This window comes from Rana temporaria, chromosome 5 (genome assembly GCF_905171775.1).
Source record: "Rana temporaria chromosome 5, aRanTem1.1, whole genome shotgun sequence".
Taxonomy (NCBI): domain Eukaryota; kingdom Metazoa; phylum Chordata; class Amphibia; order Anura; family Ranidae; genus Rana; species Rana temporaria.
Window position 1 is genome coordinate 264,925,659 of NC_053493.1, and position 23,987 is coordinate 264,949,645.

Sequence of the window (23,987 nt, forward strand, 5' to 3'; positions counted from 1 at the left end):
GGGGCGCTTCCGTAGATTTACGCGTTGAATATGCAAATGACCTAGATACGCCGATTCAGAAACGTACTTGCGCCCGTCGGATTTAGCTACGCCGTTTACGTAAGGCGTCGGTCCGGCGTAAGTTTACCCCTCATAAAGCAGGGGTAAGTCATGTTAAGGTATGGATGTCGGAAACGTCGGAACAGTGTCGTATTTTACGTCGTTTGTGTAAGTCGTACGTGAATGGGGCTGGGCGTAGGTTACGTTCACGTCGACAAAGCATTGAGCCGACGTATCTTAGGGAGTATTTGCGACCTGATTCTGAGTATGCGCGCGCATACGCCGTTCGATCGGTCATGCATTTACATGGGGTCACGCTTTATTATAATACAACACGCCCACTGCCTTGCTACTTTGAATTACGCGGGCTTACGCCGGCCCATTTACATTATGCCAGCATACATATGCTTTGTGAATACAGTACTTTCTACGTTACATCGGCGTAGCGCATATGAGATGCACTACGCCCGCTCAAAGATACGACAATGTATCTGAATTGCGGCCCATGTGTTTAGGATATTATCAGATAAATGTGAGTAAAAAGTTATAGCATACAGAATTGACATTTAAAGGAATAGGATAAAGCCAAATGTAATTTGTAATTCCCATTGGTATATTGTACATTTCTTTACAACATTTCTTTCTGAGAAGTTGAAGAAACATTCAGAAAGGGTCATGTAGCTTTTGTGAAGAATTAATTATAATTTAAGATTATGAAGCTAATTGATTTAAATGATCTCAAAGTTTCCTTATAGCGATTTGTGCCCACTTTTAATGAGTGCTTAGGGATCCAAATTTCCCAATACCCTTTACTAAGGAACCTATCTCTAAGCTGATTAGCTTGTATGTATAATTCCTATTGCCTTAAGCCCTTCTTACTCAAAGGAGCGGGTCTGTTTATGTGCTGTAATCAGTCTAATTGCCGGGGGAATTAAGAAGTCCTCACTTCTTTTCAACTCTTATAAGAGTTCACATTTCTTTTTCTATACTAAAGCAGGAAAACATCAATGAGACAAGAAAATGTGTTAAAGAACATTGGATTCTTTTTTCCAGGTACATTTAAATTGTACAATGCTTAAACTGGCTATAGCGTTGAAACCTTTCAAACACCTGTAGCACCCTCTAGCTAGTTTGGTAGTGTACATAGTTGTTGGTGTAGGGATCTAGGTCAGGTATAAGTGTTTCAAGGACGCTGGATGACCTTGGAGAAGCTTCCAGAAGTAGAGAGTAGTGTTTAGGAGGAGCTGCTTGGAGTATTGACAAGGTGGGGTGGGCTGATAGGGGGCGGGCACCTCTTAAATACTCTGGGGTCATACCAGCAGGGGCAGTCAGATGGAAGATGGAGATGGAGTGCTGAGGAGGCTGTCGGTGGCCCTTGGGGGGGTGACCTCTGGCCTGGGGCTTGGGTGTTGGAGAGACCCTCTACAACACACAGAGGAATCCTTGCTTGGATGCACAGGAGCAAGTGTGAGGACAGCAGTAGAGGGAGTCGGCATGTCCAGGAGATCTCCTGAGAGCCAGTCTGGAAGGACTGGTGAGTGTCAGTCTGCAGGACAGGGCTGCATTTTGGCCTAGGCCGACAAGGCCCAGGCCTAGGGCGGCACTTTGCGGGGGCGGTGCCCCCCCTGCACAAAAAACATCCCCCTACCTGTCTTCCTGAGTCCCGGCTCCTGCGGCCTCCTCCCGGCTCACATACAGCCTCTGAGGTGCCTGACAAGTGCAGAGTTATCTGCAGCCTTGCGTGCTGTGCCGGGGTCTGGGAGCAAATTTGAAAAGCCGCGGAACACCCTGTTAAAGTCTAAGGGAGAAATCTAAAGTGCTAATTTTAAAGGCTAATATGCAAGTTATTGTCCTAAAAAATGTTTGGGGACCTGGGTCCTGCCCCAGGGGAAATGTATCAATGCAAAAAAAGTTTTGAAAACTGCTGTTTTTTAATAAGTGAAACAATAAAAGTGAAATATTCCTTTAAATTTCATACCTGGGGGGGTGTAAAGTAAGCATGTGAAAAAGCACATGTTTCCCGTACTTAGAACTGTCCCTGCACAAAGTGTCATTTCTGAAAGAAAAAAAGTCATTTAAAACCGGACTCACGGCTATAATGAATTGTCGGCTCCCGGCAATTCAGAGAGAATTCATTCATAAAAAAAAAACGTGGGGGTCCCCCCAAATTCAATTACCAGGCCCTTCAGGTCTGGTATGGATATTATTTGAACCCCGCCGTCAATTGAAAAAAAAATTACGTGGGGTTCCCCCCAAATATCCATTCCAGACCCTTCAGGTCTGGTGTGGATTTTAAGGGGAACTCCACCCTCTGCTACGTCACTGGGGAAGCCTGGCTTCCCCCTTGTGTCAGAGGGGGCGGGGTCACGTAATGGGTGGCCCCACCTCACCAATAAAAGAAATGTCACAGCTTCAGCCACGTCATTCGCCGGGCTGTGACCGGCGGAGAGAGGAGGCGGGCGATGCTGCGCTCTGGTTCCCGGATGATGTTCTCATCGCTGGACCGGAGAGGAGATCACCCGTCGCTGGATACCGACAACGTTGGAGCAGGGAGCCGGGACCGAGTGGATTACCACCGCTGGATTTATTTTTTATCAATAAAGGACTTTTTCTACATTGTGTGTGTGTTTTTTACAACTATTTACACTTCCTTCGTGAAATAGTAGGGGTACAATATACCCCATTGCCAATTCACATATGGGGGGGCAGGATCTGGGGGTCCCCTGTATTAAATGGGTCTCCTAGATTCTGATAAGCCCCCCCGCCCGCAGACCCCCACAACTACCGGCCAGGGTTGTGGGGATGAGGACCTTGTCCCCATCAACATGGGGACATCCTCCCCATGTTGAGGGCATGTGGCCTGGTACGGTACCCCCCCTCTTTTCTGAGGCCGGCCAGGTTAACGTGCTCGGATAAGGGGTCTGGTGTGGATTTTTGGGGGACTCCACGCCATTTAAAAAAAAATTGGGGTGGAGTTCCCCTTAAAATCCACACCAGACCTGAAGGAACCCCACGTCATTTTTTGTTTTAAATTGAGGGCAGGGTTTCCCTTAATATCCATACCAGACCAGAAGGGCCTGGTAATTGAACTTGGGGGGACCCCCACGTTTTTTTTTTTTTTTTTATGAATGAATTCTCTCTAAATTGCCGGGAGCCGACAATTCATTATAGCCGCGAGTCCGGTTTTAAATGACTTTTTTTCTTTCAGAAATGACACTTTGTGCAGGGACAGTTAAAAGTACGGGAAACATGCGCTTTTTCACATGCTTACTTTACACCCCCCCTAGGTACGAAATTTAAAGGAATATTTCACTTTTATTGTTTCACTCTAAGCATTATTAAATTCACTACTCCTCGAAAAAACGGCAGTTTTTAAAACTTTTTTTGCATTGATACATGTCCCCTGGTGCAGGACCCAGGTCCCCAAACACTTTTTAGGACAATAACTTGCATATTAGCCTTTAAAATTAGCACTTTAGATTTCAAATGTTCGAGTCCCATAGACTTTAACGGGGTTCTAAAGTTCACACGAACATTTGGTGTGTTCACAGGTTCTGGTGCGAACCGAACAGGGGGGTGTTCGGCTCATCCCTAGTGGAGAAGTAGCCAGGAGAGCTAGTGAAAGAGGCTGCTGCAGCCAGGAGGGCTGGCAGAGCCTGAAGAGTTGGTGCTGGGACCAGTGACCACAAGAGGAAGTGCAGTATATGTGTTAGTGCTGTCACTCTACATCCTACAAGTTAAAGGGGTTGTAAAGGTTACTTTTTTATTTTCTAAATAGGTTACTTTAAGCTAGTGCATTGTTGGTTCACTTACCTTTTCCTTCAATTTCCCTTCTAAATGTTTTTTTTCTTTGTTTTCTTTGTCTGAATTTCTCACTTCCTGTTCCTCCTCAGTAAGGTGTTCAGTAAGCTTTTCTAAATGACTTTCCACCACTCGGATGATGGTGGAAAGCTTACTGAGAAGAAACAGGAAGTGAGAAATTCAGACAAAGAAAAAAAACATTTAGAAGGGAAATCGAAGGAAAAGGTAAGTGAACCAACAATGCACTGGCTTTGGACAATTATGGCTCTCCTTTTTTTGCAAGCTGTGATTGGCCAAGCATGCGGGTCATAGTGCATGCTTGGCCAATCATCAGCCAGCAATGCACTGCGATGCCGCAGTGAATTATGGGCTGTGACACGCCACTCAAATTTGGCGCGAACGGCCCAAAACATTACTAATTCGACAAACGATCGAACATACGATGTTCGAGTCGAACATGAGTTCGACTCGAATACGAAGCTCATCCCTAGTCACCAACACCTAAAGCCTTGTACACGCGATCGGATTTCCGTTGGACACAGCGTAGGACTTTTGTCCGAAGGGCGTTGGCGGTTAACTTGTTCTGCATACAGACGTTAAAACTTTGTAAGCTAACAAATATGAGACTTTGTGGCTTTTCAGCTCTTTAGCGCCACCCTTTGGGCAACTTCTGCTAATGCTGTGCAATGGTTAGCATTACTTCTGGGCAAGAGTTTGTATTTTGGATTTTTTTTTTAGATTGACTTGTGTACACACGATCGCATAATCCGACATCACACATTTGTTGTCGGAAAATCCACCAACAATTGTACAAACGGTCGGATTTTCTGACAGAACCTTGCCATCACACAATTCCAGTCGAAAAAATCTGATCGTGTGTACGAGGCTTAAGAACTACCGTGCAGAGAAATATCTTGTTACAGAGCAATACCATTCAGACATCACTAGACTGCTTGCATTTAGACAGAATACGGCTTCAAGAAGGCTGCAGGAGATGGACATGCGACAAACGATTAAAAAAAGTAAAAACAAGTATATGGTTTAAAAAATGCTATTGCTTTCAATACACAGTGCTTTAGGCAAGTTAACATCATTTAGTTAGGACTTACATTACTTTAAAGTGAAGGTTCACCCGGAAATTACAATTTTTAAGATTAGATTCATGCTCATTTTGTCAAGGGGAATCGGGTAGTTTTTTTTAAATCGAAGCAGTACTTACCGTTTTAGAGATACATCTTCGCTGCCGCTTCTGGGTATGGGCTGCGGGACTGGGCGTTCCTTCTTGATTGACAGTCTTCCGACGGTCGCATCTATCGCGTCGCGATTTTCCGAAAGTAGCCGAATGTCGGTGCGCAGGCGCCATATAGAGCCGCACCGACGTTCGGCTTCTTTCGGCTACCCGTGACGCGATAGATGCGACCGTCGGAAGCCTGTCAATCAAGAAGGAACGCCCAGTCCTGAAGACCATACCCGGAAGCGGCGGAGAAGATCGCTCTCTAAAACGGTAAGTACTGCTTCGTTTCTAAAAAAACTAGCCGATTCCCCTAGACAAAATGAGCATGAATCTAATCTTAAATTTTTTTTTTAGGGTGAACTCCCGCTTTAAACTTTAAAACATCCACTTTTTCGAAGAAGCCAGGCAAGAAATGCCTAGTGAGAGAATGCTTTCCTTATATAATTTATTAATAAAAGATCGTATGTTCTAATCTGTTGTAGAATTATTTTCTTATACTGGTAATGTATATACTGGTAATGTATATACTTCATATACTTTTAATATACAATATTTATACTTAATTTTTAAGTGTTTTTAAATCTGCTTCCCCCCATGAAAAAAACAGGCATGACAAAGCAGCATGAGATAAAAAGGTAGAGGACCAGTATTAGCTTTGCAGTGACATCCCAAAAAGAGGGCAGTGGGCTAATGACTTGTTGCCATGGAAACACTGAAACCATGGATATCATTTTTTTTCTTCTATATTGACGTTAGAAAACAACTTAAACCGCCATTTAAGAAATGTTACAATGAATGTTTGTGAATGTTTATTCATGAACACATTGGAGCACGTTTCTTATGTACTAGTAGACACTCCTACTTTAGAAGACGACTGTATGCCATGCATGCGTGACGTTGTCTTCCCCATTATTATACAAGCTACTGTTTTATTTTTTAAAAAAAATGGCATCCCCAGCACACCTTTGACAACAACTGGTGATTTTCTTATGGATTCCAAACAGATTCTGTTGCCTGTTGGAAAGTTGTACCCTCTGTTCATTAGGCTGGATTCACACCGATGCATTTTTAGTGCTTTTTGCATTTTGCAGATTTGCACTACAGATTCTGTAGTGCAAATCTGCAAAAAGCACTAAAAATGCATAGGTGTGAATCCAGCCTTAGGGGTTCAACCAGCAACAAAAAATTTACAGGTTCTAAGTTTTTATTCAGTTGTCCCCTGTCCCTCGCTAAAAACAAATCAGACGCTTTTTGATCCTACAAGAAAACAAAATATTATATCAAATACTTCCTTGCCTGGCGCCAATCCATGGCAGCATACTTAGGAACTTCAGGGATGGATTGGCCAACAGGACTACCGGGAGTTTCCCGGTGGGCCAATGGCTCAGTGGGCAGTTTTAAAAAAAGAAAAAAAAAACGTTTTTTGTGGACCGTTATTTTTATGCAGAGTTCAGTGGCAGCGGGAGCGTGGCAGCAAACAGCGGCGGGGATTCGGGGAAGGTGGCCAGCGAGGAGGGCAGTTGGATGTAAAAGCCAAGGAGGGAGAAAAACTCCACCCCCTCCCTGACCACCAAAGAGGCGAACAGGATCGAGCGCGGCCACCCCAGCGCTCCCAGAACCTCGATTCCACCACCTCCTCTCTGCTCCAGGAACCAGGGCCGGAGGGTAGGCTGACTGGGAGCCCGGAGGAAGAGAACATGTGCCGCTGTAAGGAGCAGAGCAGCGAGAACCCCCCCCCCCCCCCCAGATCAAGAGGTAGACTCGGCGCTGCCGCTGCTGGCCATCAGGTACACGGCATCCTACACAAACATGCCAGAACACTGAGACAGCGGGGGGTGAGCAGAGGAGGGACTGCAGAAAGGGACAGTGCTATGTGGTCTCCCCTCTGTCTCTCTGCCCCCTCTGTCTCTCAGTCCCCCCTCTGTCTCTCAGTCCCCCCTCTTTCAGCCCCCTCCTCTGTCTCTCAGCCCCCCCCCCACTATCTCTCAAACCCCCCACTATCTCTCAGATCCCCTCTGTCTCTCAGACCCCCCTCTGTTTCTCAGTCCCTGTGTCTCTCAGTCCCCCTCTCTTTTAGCGCCCTTCTCTGTCTCTCAGCCCCCTTCTGTCTCTCAGCCCCCCACTGTCGCTCAGCCCCCTCCTCTATCTCTCTGCTCTCCTCCTCTATCTTTCAGCTCCCTGTGTCTCTCAGCCCCCCTCTGTCTTTCAGCTCCCCCTTGTCTCTCAGACCCCCCTCTGTCTCTCAGTCCCCCTTGTGTCTCTCAGTCCCCCGTCTGTCTCTCAGTCCCCCGTCTGTCTCTCAGTCCCCCGTCTGTCTCTCAGTCCCCCGTCTGTCTCTCAGTCCCCCGTCTGTCTCTCAGTTCCTGTGTCTCTCAGCCCCCCCCTTTTAGCCCCTCCTCTATCTCTCAGCTCCCCTCTATCTCTCAGACCCCCCTCTGTCTCTTAGACCCCCCCCCCTCTGTCTCTCAGACCCCTCCTCTGTCTCTCAGACCCCTCCTCTGTCTCTCAGACCCCTCCTCTGTCTCTCAGCTCCCCCCTCTGTCTCTCAGCCTCCCCCCTCTGTCTCTCAGCCTCCCCCCTCTGTCTCTCAGCCTCCCCCCTCTGTCTCTCAGCCTCCCCCCTCTGTCTCTCAGCCTCCCCCCTTTGTCTCTCAGACCCCTCCTCTGTCTTTCAGCCCCCTCTGTCTCTCAGTCCCCTCCTCTATCTCTCAGCTCTTTTATAGTGTGGGGCGTGTACTAAACCCCCTGAGCCATAATTGGCCAAAGCCACCCTGGCTTTGGCCAATTATAGCTCTCCGTTTTTTGTGTGCTGTGATTGGCAGTGCATGCTTGGCCAATCATCAGCCAGCAAGGCACTGCGATGCCGCAGTGAATTATTGGCCGTGACGCGCCATTCGAAATTGGCGCGAATGGCCCGTAAAGTTCGCATTTCGACGAACGGTCGAACATACGATGTTCGAGTCGAGCATGGGTTTGACTCGAACACGAAGCTCATCCCTACTCCTTAAATACCCAAGGAAGCATAGAGGTGTCTTGGACAGGAGGCACAGGAGGAGTAAGTGAGGACAGTGTCGGGCAAGTCTCCAGGAGATCCACCACGACAGCCAGGAGGGCTGGTGAGTGTGCACATAATTGGGAGGACTGGGGAGACACGCCTAAGAGGACTGTTGTGGACCAGTCTGCCATAGGTGCAGAGCCAGCCTGGAGGATTGGGGCGGCACGGTCAGTGGAAAGGGGCTAGCAGTGCCTGAAGAGGTGGTGCTGGGAGCAGTAACCACAGGGACAGCAAGCACTATTTTGTTACACCATAGGGGCCCGCGGTCCCTGCCTGTAAAGGATACCTGCTATAGGCCTGGCTGAGCTGGTGTGTCAGACCTACCAAAACAGTGCTAGTTAGTCTGGAGAGAAACAGAGAGGAAGTGATGTGCAGGAGAGGAAGTGGAGTGATGCATATAACGGATGTATATATAGTCCCAAACTGCAATGTTCTGATCACTTGGGCATCTCATAAGTCCCCATCCATATCCAAGTTTAATATCCCTCAATAAAACAATCAAAAACAAAATGCAAGGACTGCTTTATTGTCTCTGAGGAGTGTAGAAGTATGTGCCTAGCTGGGCAGGGTGACAGACGGACCACAATTCTCAGTGGTAAGCAATAAGTTGCTGATTGCCACCATTACTAGCAAAAATAAAATGTAAAAACATTCCATAAATATATCCCATAGTTTGTAGCGTCAGTTAGGCTACTTTCACACAGAGGCGCTTTGCAGGTGCTATAGCGCTAAAAATAGCATCTGCAAAGCGCCCTGAAAGAGCCTTTCCTCTCAATTCACTGTGAAAGCCCTCGGGCTTTCACACTGGAGTTGTGCGCTGGCAGGACGCTCCAAAAAGTCCTGCTAGCCGCATCTTTGAGTATACACCGCTCCTACAGCGCTACTGCTGCTTAAAATCAATGGGCAGCCCCGTCGAACCACTGGCAAAGCAGTTTTAACCCTTTTTCGGACCCTAGTGGGGATTAAAAGTCCCCCCCCCCCGCGAATAGCGTCGCAAAAACTACGGTAAAGCTCCGCTAAAAATAGCGATGCTTTACCGCTGCCGCGCAAAAATTTAGAGGTGATCAAATACCACCAAAAAAATAGCTCTATTTTTGGGGGGAAAAAAGACATTGGCCCAGATTCACATAGAGCAGTGCATCTTTAGACCGGTGTAGCGCATCTCATATGCATACGCCAACGTAAATCATTGAGGCTAGAACAGTATTCACAAAGCACGTAGCGCGTAACGTAAATTGGCCGGCGTAAGCCCGCCTAATTCAAAGTAGGAAGGTAGTAGGCGTGATCTATTAAAATGAAGCGTGACCCCCATGTAAATGAAGGGCCGAACGAACGGCGCATGCGCGCGCATGCTCAGAATCACGTCGCATATACTCCCTAAGATACGACGGCTCAATGCCTAAGACGTGAACGTAACCTACGCCCAGCCCCATTCACGTACGACTTACGTAAACAACGTAAAATACGACGGCTTTGCATGGGCTGCGCCTGCTATATGGTGGTTTAACTTTACGCCGGACGCACGCCTTACGTAAACGGCGTAGATTACAGCGACGGGCGCAAAGTACGTTTGTGAATCGGCGTATCTCGGTCATTTGCATATTCGACGTGTAAATCAATGGAAGCACCCCTTGCAGCCAGCGTAAATATGCGCCCAGGAAACGACTGCGTAGGAGACTTACGTCGGTCGGATGGAACCAAAATTCAGGCGTATCTTATTTCAAGCATCAGGCGCATAGATACGACGGCGCATCAGTGCACTTACGCGGCGTATCAGAAGATACGTTGGCGTAAGTGCTTTCTGAATCCGGCTATTCGATTTTATTTGGGTACGGTGGTGCACGACCATGTAATTGTCAGTTCCATAGCTCCCAACTGTCCCTGATTTTGAAGAACTGTCCCTGATTTGGAGAAATGTCCCTCTGTCCCTCATTCCACCTCATTTGTCCCTCATTTTGGTCTGATCTATATAGATGTATATAAAATGCACTTTGTATCTATCAAAAAGTGTTGTAAATTGTTGCATTTGTACATTCCAAAAGCCAATATAAAGGAAATGTAGTGGTAAAAAAAAAAGCACTTGTGGGTTTAACCAATCTTGTTTTTTGTACAATTCTCCTTTAAGGGGGCGTGGTAAGGGGTGTGTCCTACGCCTGCATACTTTTGCTGATAGATGTCCCTCATTCCCATCTCAAAAAGTTGGGAGGTATGCAGTTCTGTATCGAAAAAAATGGCCTGGTCAGCACCTTAGTCCATCCCGACCAGGTAGGGTTCGTCCCAGGAAGAGAGGGGAGGGGCAACAAGGTGAGATCGCTGCTCCTCTTACAGCAAATAAAACAAATATGGTCCCCAGGTCTATTCCTGTTGCTAGATGCTGGATGAAAATATAATGTAAAGGGGAAGACCTCTGGGCCCCTTCAGGGGGGTACAGGCAGCTCACCTGTAAGGAGCCCAGAGGTCCCCATGGGCCACCAGGGCCCCGGATGATAACCCCCCCCCCTTTTTTTTTATAAAATAAATATATTTTTTTTAAATATTTTTATTTTATTTTTTATTAAAGGGACAATTTTTTTATTTTTTTTTAGTGGTCCGGAGATCCCCAGGACCCCGGATGACAACTCCCCTTTTTTTATATAAAATTTTTTTTTTATTTATTTAATATTTTCTTTATATATATATATATATATATATATATATATATATATATATATATAATTATTATTATTATTATTATTATTATTATTAAAGGCCCCAGAGGTCCCCAGGGCCCCGGATGGCAACCACCCCCCTTTTTTTTATAGATGTTTATTTATTTTTTTTGTTTATATATTTTTTTATTTTGTTAAAGGGCCCAGAGGTCCCCAGGGCCCTGGATGGCAACCCCCCCCCTTTTTTTTTTATAAATGTTTATTTTTTTATATATTTTTTTTATTCATTTTTTATTAAAGGGCCCAGAGGTTTATTTTTTTTATTTTTATTAAAGGGCCCAGAGGTCCCGGATGGCAACCCCCCTTTTTTAAAAATAAATAAATATATATTTTTTATTTCTTTTTATTAAAGGGCCCAGAGGTCCCCAGGGCCCCAGATGGCAACCCCCCTTTTGTAAAAATAAATAAATATATTATTTTTTATATATATTTTTTATTTCTTTTTATTAAAGGGCCCAGAGGTCCCCAGGGCCCCGAATGGCTACCCCCTTTTTTATATACATTTTTCTTTACTTCTTCTTCTTTTTGTAAAGCCCCCCCCCCCCCGCTTCTCAATTTGCGGCAGCACCCCCCCCCCCCCCTGGTTCTCTGCTCCAGGGGGCCCATGCCTGAAGCTGTGTTAGGGGCCCCATAATTCCTGATGGCCCTGGTACTATACTATACTATTTTTGTGCTATATGCATTTGTATCATGTTAACCACTATTTTTGATAAAATATATAGAATATAAAAAAACGAAATCAGAAAAAAAAATGGCCTGGTCAGGAATGTGGTTAATGCTACAAACTGTTGGCACTATATAAATCTTGTATAATAATAATTGGTTCTAATTCATTTTCCACATTATCTGAAGACCCAAGGAAAATGTCAGTAGCAGAGGTTAGAAGAATATTGTAGTTGCTTCTTGCGGCCAGTGGGGGAGCTCCCAGCTCGGTCACGTCCTAGGGATGCAGAGGATGCCGTGTTGTAGCCGGCCTTGGCAGCCCAGTGCGCAGGCACGGTGAGCTCCGCTCCTTGGGAAGGATAATAATAGGTGGTGTGTGAGGCTCCTCTGGCTCAGAGGGATGGGACCCGTACGAGGACGGATCTGCAGCTAGCAGCACGGCTCTCCCGGCATAGCAGGTACTGGGAAAGGTAAACATGGAGTGATATGATGCCAATGTTTCATTGCTAGGATAGGACTTTACATGGACAGATCGGAAGATGTACACATAGACATTGGAATCAGCAATGCAAATCACAGCTTTGTATTCACTAGTATCACAGATGTGATTGCATAGCATTGGCTGGATGTGATCTAATATTGGGGTGGGGGGAATAGTAAAGTGCAGAGTATATAGAAGAGAAAGGAAAGTAGATTGTATATAGAGAGCAGTGTGATGGACACAGATGGTTGGTATGGCGTCACATGTTACGTGTTCTGGGGGAATCAATTTCAGCACCATGGAGAGCAACAGGACATTGGTGAAGGACACAGAATGGAAAGGACATTGCCTCCCACACTCAGCTATTCCTGTCCTTGTCCTCTACATCTATTATCACTGCTAGGAAGATCACATGTATAATAAGTGCACTAACCAACAACAGCCAATCAGAATTCAGCTTTCACTGCGCCCACACCTGATTGGTTGCTACCGCATTTCGCACATCAACCTTCTCTGCCCACTTTTAGGGGCTCATTAACACTGTCTGCATCTGATCTATTGTGGTTTTGCCAAATCGCGAATATCGTGTGTAACGCGTCAACCTTTTTGTTCCTTTATATGATTTTTGGATCTCAATAAAGTATTTTTGCATCGCATTGGGAGTGCGGCCATTCGTTTTTTTGGTTCTACTGGTTGCTACCAGATACCGCATTTCGCACACCAACCTTTTCTAGCCCATTATGCTTTTAATTGGCAGGCTTTGCAGGGAGCAACAGAGAAAGTAAAACCCACCAGGGCTCATTCACACTATCTGCGCCTGATCTAAGGTGTTTTTTTTTTTTTTTTTGGAGGGTTGTGCGCGTTCCATAAAAATCCAGGCATGTCTTTTTAGGTCTCATTTACAATGAAGTTGAATGCTTTTTTTATTTCTTTATTTTATTTTATCAAAAGTTCACGGATACAAAAATATTTAAAATCGCATAGGTCAAATACAATACACTCTTTTTATCTGGAGACCCTCCACCACTCAGACCAGAGCGCCCACCTACACTCTCCTCTAGACCCTGTATCCCATATACGCTTTTTTAAACGCAGTACGGATGCATAGGCAAGAAAAAACGAATGTATTTCAGTGAACCTAGGTTGCTGCGTTTAGCCTGCTGCATTTTATTGCACACCGTAAATGTGACACTCCGCAAACGTTGCTATGCTAACATAGACGCGGAACCTCACACTAAGCACAGGGATGGAGGTGTAAATGAGCCTTCAACTCACTTTACTATAGCGTGACGCCACATGCTGTATAGACTTAAATGAAAGGTCTAGTTAAAAAAAAAAGTAGACAATACTTTGAGTTGCGCCAACGCAAAGTACCGGCCTATATAATAGACACCGGTTCGCGATGTAGCTTGCAGGCTGGTATGAAAAAGCCCTTAATCCAGAAATAGGTTAATTAAACTATGCTGCTTAATGATGAGATATAAATACTGTGGCCCGGATTCACAAAGCACTTACGCCGACGTATCTAGATATACGCCGCGTAAGTGTAACTATGCGCCGTCGTATCTGTGCGCCGTGCCCACAGAACTAGATACGCCTGAAAATAGGCTTCTTCTGACCGACGTAACTTTCCTACGCCAGCGTATCGTGGGCGCATATTTACGCTGGCCGCCTCATTGCAAATATGCAAATGAGGGAGATACGTCAATTCACGAACGTAGTTGCGCCCGGCGCATAATATACACGGTTTACGTAGGTCGTACGCCCGACGTAAAGTTGTTCCCCATCTATGAAGCGCAACTCATGCAAAGGTATGGACCAGGAATCAGCCGTCGTATTTTACGTAGTTTACGTAGTAGAGCCATCTTGGGTGCCGTTGAGACAGTTAAAGTGGAATTTCACTCCCCCTTTGACTATTTTTAATCCTTGTTGACTATTTCTAACCTTCATGCTGCTAGCATTAAATAGGAAAATATATCATATTTATTTGTTTTAATTTATTTTTTTAAACATTTCTTCAGTTACTTCCTGGTTTCTTGCCTATGCAAATGATGTCCTACATCCCTGGAGTCTTCAGGAGGGGGAGGGATTTTCTCAGTTAAGCACACCCTCCTGCCTGTGTTCTGTCAAAATAGCCAATTCCTCGAGATCTCCAATCACGTCAGTTCCGGTTACTGTAAAGCATCTGTAATTGGAGATTTAGGGGTAGATCCACAAAGCACTTATGCCGGCGTATCTCGAGATGCGTGGCGTAAGTGTAAATATGCGCCGTCGTATCTATACGCCGCATCCACAAAACGAGATACACCTGAAAAATAGGTTTTTCCGACCTACGTAATTTTTCTGCGCCGGTGCATTGTCGGGGGCAAATACTCTGAGGATACGGCACTTGCCTCTCTAAGTTGAGCCGGCGTAACGTAAATGAGATGCGCTACGCCGGTCTATATATGCGCCGATGTACGTGGATCTACCCCTTAGACAACAAAACAGCGGAAAGCGTGTACACTCCGGTACACCAAGTTTGCTCTTTTGACAGAACAGCGGCTAAGGAGGAAAAAGTTGCTGCCGCCTTGGAGGCAGCCATGTTGTTGGTTAGTATCGGGCGGACTAACAATGTCCACTCATAATATCATGTACAATTGTCAGTGTTGTGTCAAAACAGCAACTCATCTAAATCTCCAATTACTGATGCTTTACAGCAGTGGTCATCAACCCTGTCCTGCAGGGCCCACTAACAGGCCAGGTTTGCAAGATAACTGAAATACATCACAGGTGATATCATTTGTTGCTCAGTGATTGCAGTATTCTAGACTGCATCTCCCCAAGGTCATCCGTAAAATCTGGCCTGAAAGGCCCCATTCACACTGGGTGCCGGAGGTGCGCTGGCGGTACAGTGGCGCAATTTTTTAGTGCCGCTATACCATCGTTTTTGCCGCGATATTCGGCTGCTAGCTGTGCGGTTTTAACCCCCGCTAGCGGCTGTGAAAGGGTTAAAACCGCCTGCAAACCGCTGCTACATTATAGCCGCACTGTCCCATTGATTTCAATGGGCAGCCGCGGTAAAGGAGCGGTAAACACCCCGCTCCTTCACCGCTCCAAAGATGCGGCTAGCAGGACTTTTGGAGCAGTCCTGCTAGTGCACCGCTTTAGTGTGAAAGCCTTTGGGCTCTCACACTGAAGACTGCAGGGCAGGATTTTTTCAGGCGTTATTTAGGCGCTATTTTTAGCGCTAAAATGCCTGAAATACTCCTTGGTGTGAAAGGGGCCTTAGTGAGTCTTGAGGACAGGGTTGATAACCACTGCTTTACAGTAACCGTAAGTGATCTGATTGGTGATCTCGATGAATTGGCTATTTTGACAGAACATCTGCATGCCTATGCTAAGGGCAGATGGATTCCAGGAAGTAAATGCTACATGAATCATTAATTTTTTTTTCAAAGTGATTTCTCAACAAATTAAAGCATAGAAACACATAGATGGGGTGAGTTTGCTTTGAATAATAAAAATGAATTAAATAGTGTTTTTGGTGCTCAGATGCAGTGAAGATCCTCTTTAACCTACCTGCATGTCTTTCGAGTGTTGAAGGAAACCAGGGTACCCGTAGGAAACCCACACACGTACAGGGAGAACATGAAAACTCCATGTAGATGGTGCCCTGGTCAGGAGTCAAACCTTAAAGACCCTGATGCTGCAAAGTAGACATACTAACCACCAAGCCAAAGTCACATTTTTTACTTTAGTTGGCCTCACTGATTGTTAGTTCAATAGGACTACTATCTCGAATGTTATCATATTCTGATAACTGTATGAGTTGAATACAAAAATTGCTAAGGTTCAGGAAGTGTTGCTTTTTATTTCACATGATGTTAATAATATTATTTCTCTTTTGTTCATGGACTGACACAGCTCCAAATAGGACTCCTCTCCTGATAGACGGAACATAACCCTACTGTCAAGATTATTTAGAGCTGTGTCCATCCATGAACGAAAGAGAAATAATATTAGGCAGCCAAATGGAGTTATACATATGCTGTGTAAAAAGTTTTCCCCAAGTTGCATTGGGCAGGCAGTCCTGCCATTAAATGTGACCCATTTAACCTCTTTCCCACCGGGCTTGTTTTTCAGATTTGGTGTTTACGAGACTAAAACAGTTTTTTTTGCTAGAAAATTACTTAAAACCCCCAAACATTATATATATTTTTTTCTAACACCCTAGAGAATAAAATGGCCGTCATTGCAATACTTTTTGTCACACCGTATTTGCGCAGCGGTCTTACAAGCGCACTTTTTTTTGGAAAAAATCACTTTTTTGAATTAAAAAATACGACAACAATAAATTTTGCCCAATTTTTTTATATATTGTGAAAGATAATGTTACGCCGAGTAAAATGATACCCAACATGTCACGCTTAAAAATTGCGCCCGCTCGTGGCATGGCGTCAAACTTTTACCCTTAAAAATCTCGATAGGCGACGTTTAAAAAATTCTACAGGTTGCATTTCTTGAGTTGCAGAGGAGATCTAGGGCTAGAATTATTGCTCTCGCTCTAATGATCGCGGTGATACCTCACTTGTGTTGTTTGAACTCTGTTTTCATATGCGGGCACTACTCGCGTATGCGTTCGCTTCTGTGCGCGAGCTCGTCGGGATGGGGCGCTTTAAAAAAAAAATTAATTTTAAATTTTGTTTTCTTATTTATTTTTATTTAGTTTATAATTTTTTACACTGAAATAATAAAAAAAAATTGATCACTTTTATTCCTATTACAAGGAATGTAAACATCCCTTGTAATAGAAAAAAGCATGACAGGTCCTCTTAAATATGAGATCTGGGGTCAAAAAGACCTCAGATCTCATATTTAGCCCCCATTCACACCTAGGCGTTTTGTCGCCTGTAGTGTGACACCGCAGTAGCCCCGAGACGCTGGAGGGATGAAAACACATTGCCCTCTATGGAGATGGTTCACATCTCCACGCCGAACGCCGGGACTTTTTTTCAGGCGGCTTTCCGCGTTCGGCATAGGAGATGTGAACCATCTCCATAGAGTGGGTGAGGCTGCATTCACAATCGCGGCGTTTTGTCACCGCAAATCGCGGTACAAAACTCGGCCATTTGTCGCCGCAATTCGCAGGACAAAACGCCGCTAATTTTGTACGCCTAGGTGTGAATGCAGCCTTAGGCTTAAATGCAAAAAAAAATTTCAAATGACAAAAAAAAAATGTTTCTTTAAGACGCTGGGCGGGACTGACGTTTTGACCTCACTTCCGCCCAGCAGAGCTATGGGGACGGGTGGGGGCGATTTTTCCCTCACTCGCATCCCCAGTCAGCTGCCGAACGGAGCCGATCGCCTCTGCCGCTACCGACGGCTCCGGTAAGCGGCGGAGGGCGCGGGAGAGACTGCCGTTATCGTGTACAGGACCGGCCACTGAAGAGATGGGTATCTCGGTTGTGGCAGCAGCTGCTGCCGTTACCGAGATATCCATCTTTAAAAAGAGGATGTCTTTTTGACATGGGGCGGTGGTCAAGAGGTTAAGAGGTTAAAAGACTGGGGCTGCGCTGCGTTTACAGGTCACCACTTGCCAAATGCCTCTAAAAAGAATTCCATTGTGAATCACTTTTCATAGGGTACAGCAAGGGCTGCAGCCTGTGTAACCCTATCCTAAAGCCTCATACACACGGACTTCAAACAAACTTTTCTGTGGATTTTTGTTTGAAGGGCGTTGGCCGTGAACTTGGTATGCATACACACGGCAGGACTTTTTCAGCAAACTTTCCTGAAATCACATGTTTTTTTCTGCTGTTGACCACCCTTTGGTCAACTACTGCTATTGTTGGTTGATTTTAACATTGGTTCTGAGCATGCGTGTTTGTACTTGGATTTCTGTACACACGATAGGACTTTGCACCGTAGGACTTTTGTTGCTGAAAAGTTTGTCCTTTTGCAATGCGAACATTTGTTCGATGAAAACCGAAAAAGTGTGTCCGATGAAGCGTACACGCGGTCGGATTTTTTTGAAAACCTGCTCATTTTGAAGTTGAAAAAATGTCAAAAAAGGTGGGGATTTGGGGAGAGGGGATGCGCAAGTTAAACCACTAATCTATAGGTCGTCGGTAATACTGCCTATAATTGATCATGTACCCGGTTGGGTTTTGTTGCTGTAACCAATATGTATATCAAGAAAATAAAAGGGAAAGAGAAAAGGGGATAGCCTAAGAGAAGGCTAATTGAAGGCGGTTACCTATAGCAACAAGTAATTATCTAATTCGGAATTAATACAAAATAATTTTATTCCAAAGATGGCATGAATTTTTTTTGAAGTTGGTTGTCAAAAAGTCCGAGCGTGTGTATGGGCCTTAACATTCAAACTTTGTGCAAACAACTTTAGATGTACTATGCACTATGAAAATCTCCCTTAACTGTCCAATCAATCTGTATCAATTCAGACAGACCCTTGTACTATATTGTTGTTTGTAGATCTAAAAGACATTATACAATCAGATTGTAACGTGTGTGGTGAGTGTTAGCTAAACTCGTCCTAAAGTAATATTATTTTTTTTATTTTTTTGTTTTTTATAACAAACATGAAATACTTAGCTGCTCTGTGCTATGGTTTGGCACAGAGCAGCCTCAATTTGCCTCTTCTCGAGTCCCCCGCCCTCCTGCCGAGTACCCCCAAAGAAAGCAGCTTTCTATGGGGGCACCCAAGCAGGCTCACTCCCGAGCCACTGCTCTGCATGTCCATTTCACACACAGAGCCGCGGCTTGGCCCCGCCCCCTCTCTTTTCTCAATGTCTCACTGGCTGTGATTGACAGTCTCAGCCCATGAGAAGGGAGAGTCCCTGGAGAGCCAAGGCTCTCGTGCACATCGCTGGATCAAGAGGGGGGGGGGGGGGGTCAGGTAAGTATTAGGGGAGCTGCTGCACACAGAAGTTTTTTTTTTACCTTAATACATAGAACCACTTTAAGCTGTTAGAATTCATTTATTTGGATGGTGATAAACCTGCTTCCACACAGAGGCCAGATCTTCTCTATGTTTATTTAAATAGAATAGGGGAATTATTGTGGCAGGGCTCTTGGTGACAACTTTAAAAGGAAAACAAAAGTAGAGCAGAACATTAAAGGTTACAATGATATTATTTCCCTGTATATTTTTGAAAATATTCCCTCACGTTTTTGTAAATATTTTATTATATCTTTTTTAATGTGACAACACTGAAGAAATGACACTGTGCTACAATGTAAAGTAGTGAGTGTACAGCTTGTATAACAGTGTAAATTTGCTGTCCCTCAAAATAACTCAACACACAGCCATTAATGTCTAAACCGCTGGCAACAAAAGTGTGTACACCCGTAAGTGAAAATGTCCAAATTGGCCCCAATTAGTAATTTTCCCTCCCCGGGGTCATGTGACCCGTTATGCCCCATACAGACGATCGGTTTTCCTGTTGGAAAAAGTCTGATTAGAGCTTTTGGTCGGGAATCCTGACTGTGTGTATGCTCCATCAGACTTTTTTCAACGGAAAAACTGCTGGAAAAAGATAGAGAGCAGGATCTCTTTTTTCCCATCAGGAAAAAAACTGATCGGAATTTCCCATCGTGTGTACAAATCCCAACGTGCAAAATTCCTACGCATGCTTGGAAACAATTTGACAACTTGTCTCGTCATAGTCTTTTATGTCAATGCGTTCTTGGCAGTCAAAAGTTCACCGAACTTTTGTGTGACCGTGTGTATGCAAGGCAGGCTTGAGAGGAATTCCGTCGGAAAAAACATCCAACTTTTTTCCGACGGGAAAAACGATTGTGTGTATGGGGAATTAGTGTTATAAGGTGTGAATGGGGAGCAGGTGTGTTAAATTTGGTGTTATCGCTCTCTCTCTATCATACTGGTCACTGGAAGTTCAACATGGCACCTTGTGTCAAAGAACTCTCTGAGGATCTGAAAAAAAGAATTGTTGCTCTACATAAAGATGGCCTAGGCTATAAGAAGATTACCAAGACCCTGAAACTGATCTGCAACACAGTGACCAAGACAAGTGTGTCTTGCCTTCAGTCAAGCATGGTGGTGGGAGTGTCATGGTCTGGGGCTGCATGAGTGCTGCCGACACTGGGGAGCTACAATTCATTGAGGGAACCATTAATGCCAACATGTAGTGTGACACACTGAAGCAGAGCATATCCCCTCCCTTCGGAGACTGGGCCGCAGGGCAGTATTCCAACATGGTAACGACCCCAAACACACCTTCAAGTCGACCACTGCCTTGCTAAAGAAGCTCGAGGTAAAGGTGACTGGCCAGGCAGACTTAAACCCTATTGAGCATCTGTGGGGCATCCTCAAATGGAAGGTGGGGGAGTGCAAGGTCTCCAACATCCACCAACTCCATTGTGTCGTCATGGAGGAGTGGAAGAGGACTTCAGTGGCAACCTGTGAAGCTCTGGTGAACCCCATGCCCAAGAGGTTTAAGGCAGTGCTGGACCCCTTGGTCAAATTCACACTGTTACACAAGCTGTACACTCCCTACTTTACATTGTAGCAAAGTGTCATTTCTTCAAGCGGAGGTTCACCCTAATATATTTACATCTGACCAACTTTCTTATAGTTGTAAGAAGCACAGTCCGCAATTTTTTTTTTTTTTTTATGCCGCATGTACCTTGTAATCAATCTTTTCAATCTGCTTCTTCCGGCGGGAGTAGACGTTTCTATGCCTAAGAGGATTGTCATCTGGGAGGTCGGCCAGATGATTGACGGCTGTTTCCCCCGGTTGATAAGGCCCCGCCCCCCGTATTTCGTAGGCGCGCAAGAGTCACAGCGTTTCCGGAAAAAGCCGAACATGCAGAGCGCAGGCGCCGTATAGAGCCGACACACATCTCTGCATGTTCGGCTTCTTTCGGAAACCCCATAACTCGTGCACGCCTACGCAATACGGGGGGCGGGGCCTTATCCGCCGGGGGGAACAGCCGTTAATCATCTGGCCGACCTCACAGATTACAATCCCCCTAGACATAGAAACGCCTACTCCCGCGGGGAGAAGTACATTGAAAACATGGATTACAAGGTATGTAAAGGATAAAAAAAAAAAAGACTAATTCCGGACTGTACTTGTTACGAATATAAGGAAGCTGGTCAGATATACATGTCAATTAGGGTGAACCTCCGCTTTCAGTGTTGTCACATGAAAAGATATAATATAAACAAAAATGTGAGGGGTGTACTCAGTTTTATGAGATACTGTATGTGTGTGTATATACAGTATAAGGTATAAATATAATAAAACATCAATGCTTTATATAAAGAGATGTGAAATATATTTACAAATATGTATACATCTGAGTGTAAAGTAGGAAATGCATGTCTTCTATGGCTTAAATGTATGGCATTTAACTGGAAATCAGATTATAGCACATACATTTCCATCCCCACTATGTCTGCTTGTCTGGAATAACTATAAATAGCATTCATTGTCAGGAGTATGTATTTCTCAATGGAAGCACATATTAACTAAGGATTTTCCAACGAGAGACAATACACAAATTAAGTTCTGATGGCATCATTTGCATGCAGATGTCACAATCCGATTTCCCATAACAGAGGGAGCATTATTGTAGTGGAAATGTGCTCTGGCACATGTCATTTTTCATAAGCAATACTGACTTCTGTGCTAACCTTATTTGCTTGCTTAATTTCTGTGCTTATTAGCGTTCCCAGCTTACAGCTCCTAGTTGCTATGGAGCAGAATGATGGGTTCTGAACCTATATAGAGAGGTGTATGGCTGGATGTTGGGGGAGGAGTGACATAAATGTTAGCTTTCCACCCACCACTTCCTCTTGGCAAATCTGCTTTTGACTGACTCTGTCTAGATATCGCCTTCCCTCTAATCCTCTCCTCTATGTTTCTCTTTAGCTTTCATTTTTGAGTTTATTTTTTGTATGTCTAGCAATCTACAGTTTGTAATTCTTTATAGGTTATTATACAATATGCATCATTAGGATGAGAGCCATAAATAATTAGTCATGCTCATTTAATATCTATCTATCTATCTATCTATCTATCTATCTATCTATCTATCTATCTATCTATCTATCTATCTATCTATCTATCTATCCATCTATCTATCTATCTATCTATCTATCTATCTATCTATACATGGCTTAAAGTGGTTGTATACGGCTGGATGTTTATTTATTTATTTTTTAGTCATTGGGGCAGATTCACATAGAATCCGCGGCAGCATAGTGTAAGCCATTTACACTACGCCGCCACAACTTACTGGAGCAAGTGCCGTATTCTCCAAGCACTTGCTCCGTAATTTGCGGCGGCGTAGTGTAAATGGCCCGGTGTATGGCCGGGTAATTCAAAGGGGGCGGCTTGTATTTAAATTAAGCACGCCCCCGCGCCGATCGCACTGTGCATGCGCCAGCCGTAAAAATAGCCCAGTGCGCATGCATCAGCTCACGACGGAAAACGTCAATGAGGCCGACGTGAGCGTCATTGACGTAAAGTCCTATTCGCGAACAACTTAGTAGAACGACGTAAACGACGGAAAAAGATGACGCTGACCCGACGCCATACTTAACATGGCATACGGCGGACTGACGTAAGGTTACCCCTCATATAGCAGGGGTAACCTTACGCTTACGGAAACAGCGTAAACGACGACGAGGCAGCGCAAAATCGTTCGGGATTCGGCGTATCAGGCTCATTTGCATAGTCAAATGAGAAATCAACGTAAACGCCACCTAGCGGCCAGCGTAGAATTACATCTAAGATCCGACGGTGTAAGTGACTTACACCTGTCGGATCTACACCGTATCTATGCGTAAATGATTCTAGAAATCGGACGCATAGATACCCGGGGCCAAAAACAGAGATACGACGGTGTATCTTGAGATACACCGTCGTATATCTTTTGAGAATCTGGCCCATTATGTGCTAGTATGTATCATTATGTAAGACTTACCTTAAAACAAAGCTGTTTCAGCGCCACAATGTTAGCGTTGCAGCTGCATCCATCTTCACTCGTCTTGCTTGCGGGTTTACGGGCTCTGTGACTGGCCGGAGGCCTAATAACACCACTCTTGCGCGTGCGTGCATGAGCCGCTGTTCACGGCACACAATAGGAATGACATGGTGCCAGTTTAGGAGATATTTACAATACCTATAAATAAGCCTATAAGGCTTACCTATAGGTAAATGTCAGCAGAGGAAGTTGTCTATTGTGATAAAGTTTTATTAAACATTTTAGCCCTCCCTGTTTAGCTTGTTATGTATCACATCTATGCTGTCATGTTGGCATCAGGAAAACAGAAAATTGTTTTAAATACTTACCATAATTTCCCTTTCCTGATGCCAGTCCAGGTCAGCATAAGAACATTCCCTTTTTTGATCTTGTTATTTTTACAGAGAATGAGGATGGTTGCTCTGGCTTTCCTTTTATAGATTCAAACAGGTACGGTGGGTGGATATAGGGGCAGAGCTATATCACAGGTATGCTGCTATGGACTGGCATCAGGTAGGGAAAATTATGGTATTTGTTAACATTTTCCGTTTTAGCCCCCTGTGGGACAAGCCACTAGCAGTCGAAGGGTTAAATTGTATGTCACGCTAAAAACTTGTTTCTAGTTTTCGATAGAATGGGGAAGGATTAGAACCCCTATCAGGTTTTTGCTACAATCCGGGGCACTTCCTTCCCTGCTGACAATGGTCTCCCCAAACAGGAAGTGGGAGAAAATTTGGGACACAACAGAAATGAAAATCTGACAGATTTCTGTCTGTGTTGCTGTTACAAAGTTACCCTCATTTCCTGTCTGGTAAAATGTTTTCAGTATAACAAGAAGTGGGGAAAATCTCTTTAATGGAGCCCTAGATAACGATAAAAACCTGACCGGTGTTCTAATTTTTTCTTCACTCCATCAAAAACGAAAGCCCTGTACACCCGCTCGTAATTCCGGTGGTCTAAAAACCAATGGATTTTTTCTTCGGATATCTGATGAAGCTGACTTTCATCAGTC

The 23,987-nt window shown here is 44.6% G+C and overlaps 1 protein-coding gene across 2 annotated transcripts in view; it reads left to right on the forward strand.

The window, feature by feature from the left end:
- The first annotated feature begins 11,805 nt into the window (after positions 1-11,805).
- The window catches only part of NRSN1 (neurensin 1), a 51,541-nt gene continuing 39,359 nt past the window's right edge, over positions 11,806-23,987 (forward strand). The window contains exon 1 of one of the 2 annotated variants that reach the window (XM_040353793.1): positions 11,806-11,969. The gene's annotated coding sequence lies outside the window, so the exon portion shown is untranslated. The remainder of the gene's footprint in view (positions 11,970-23,987) is intronic. The other variant, XM_040353794.1, reaches the window with a different exon arrangement.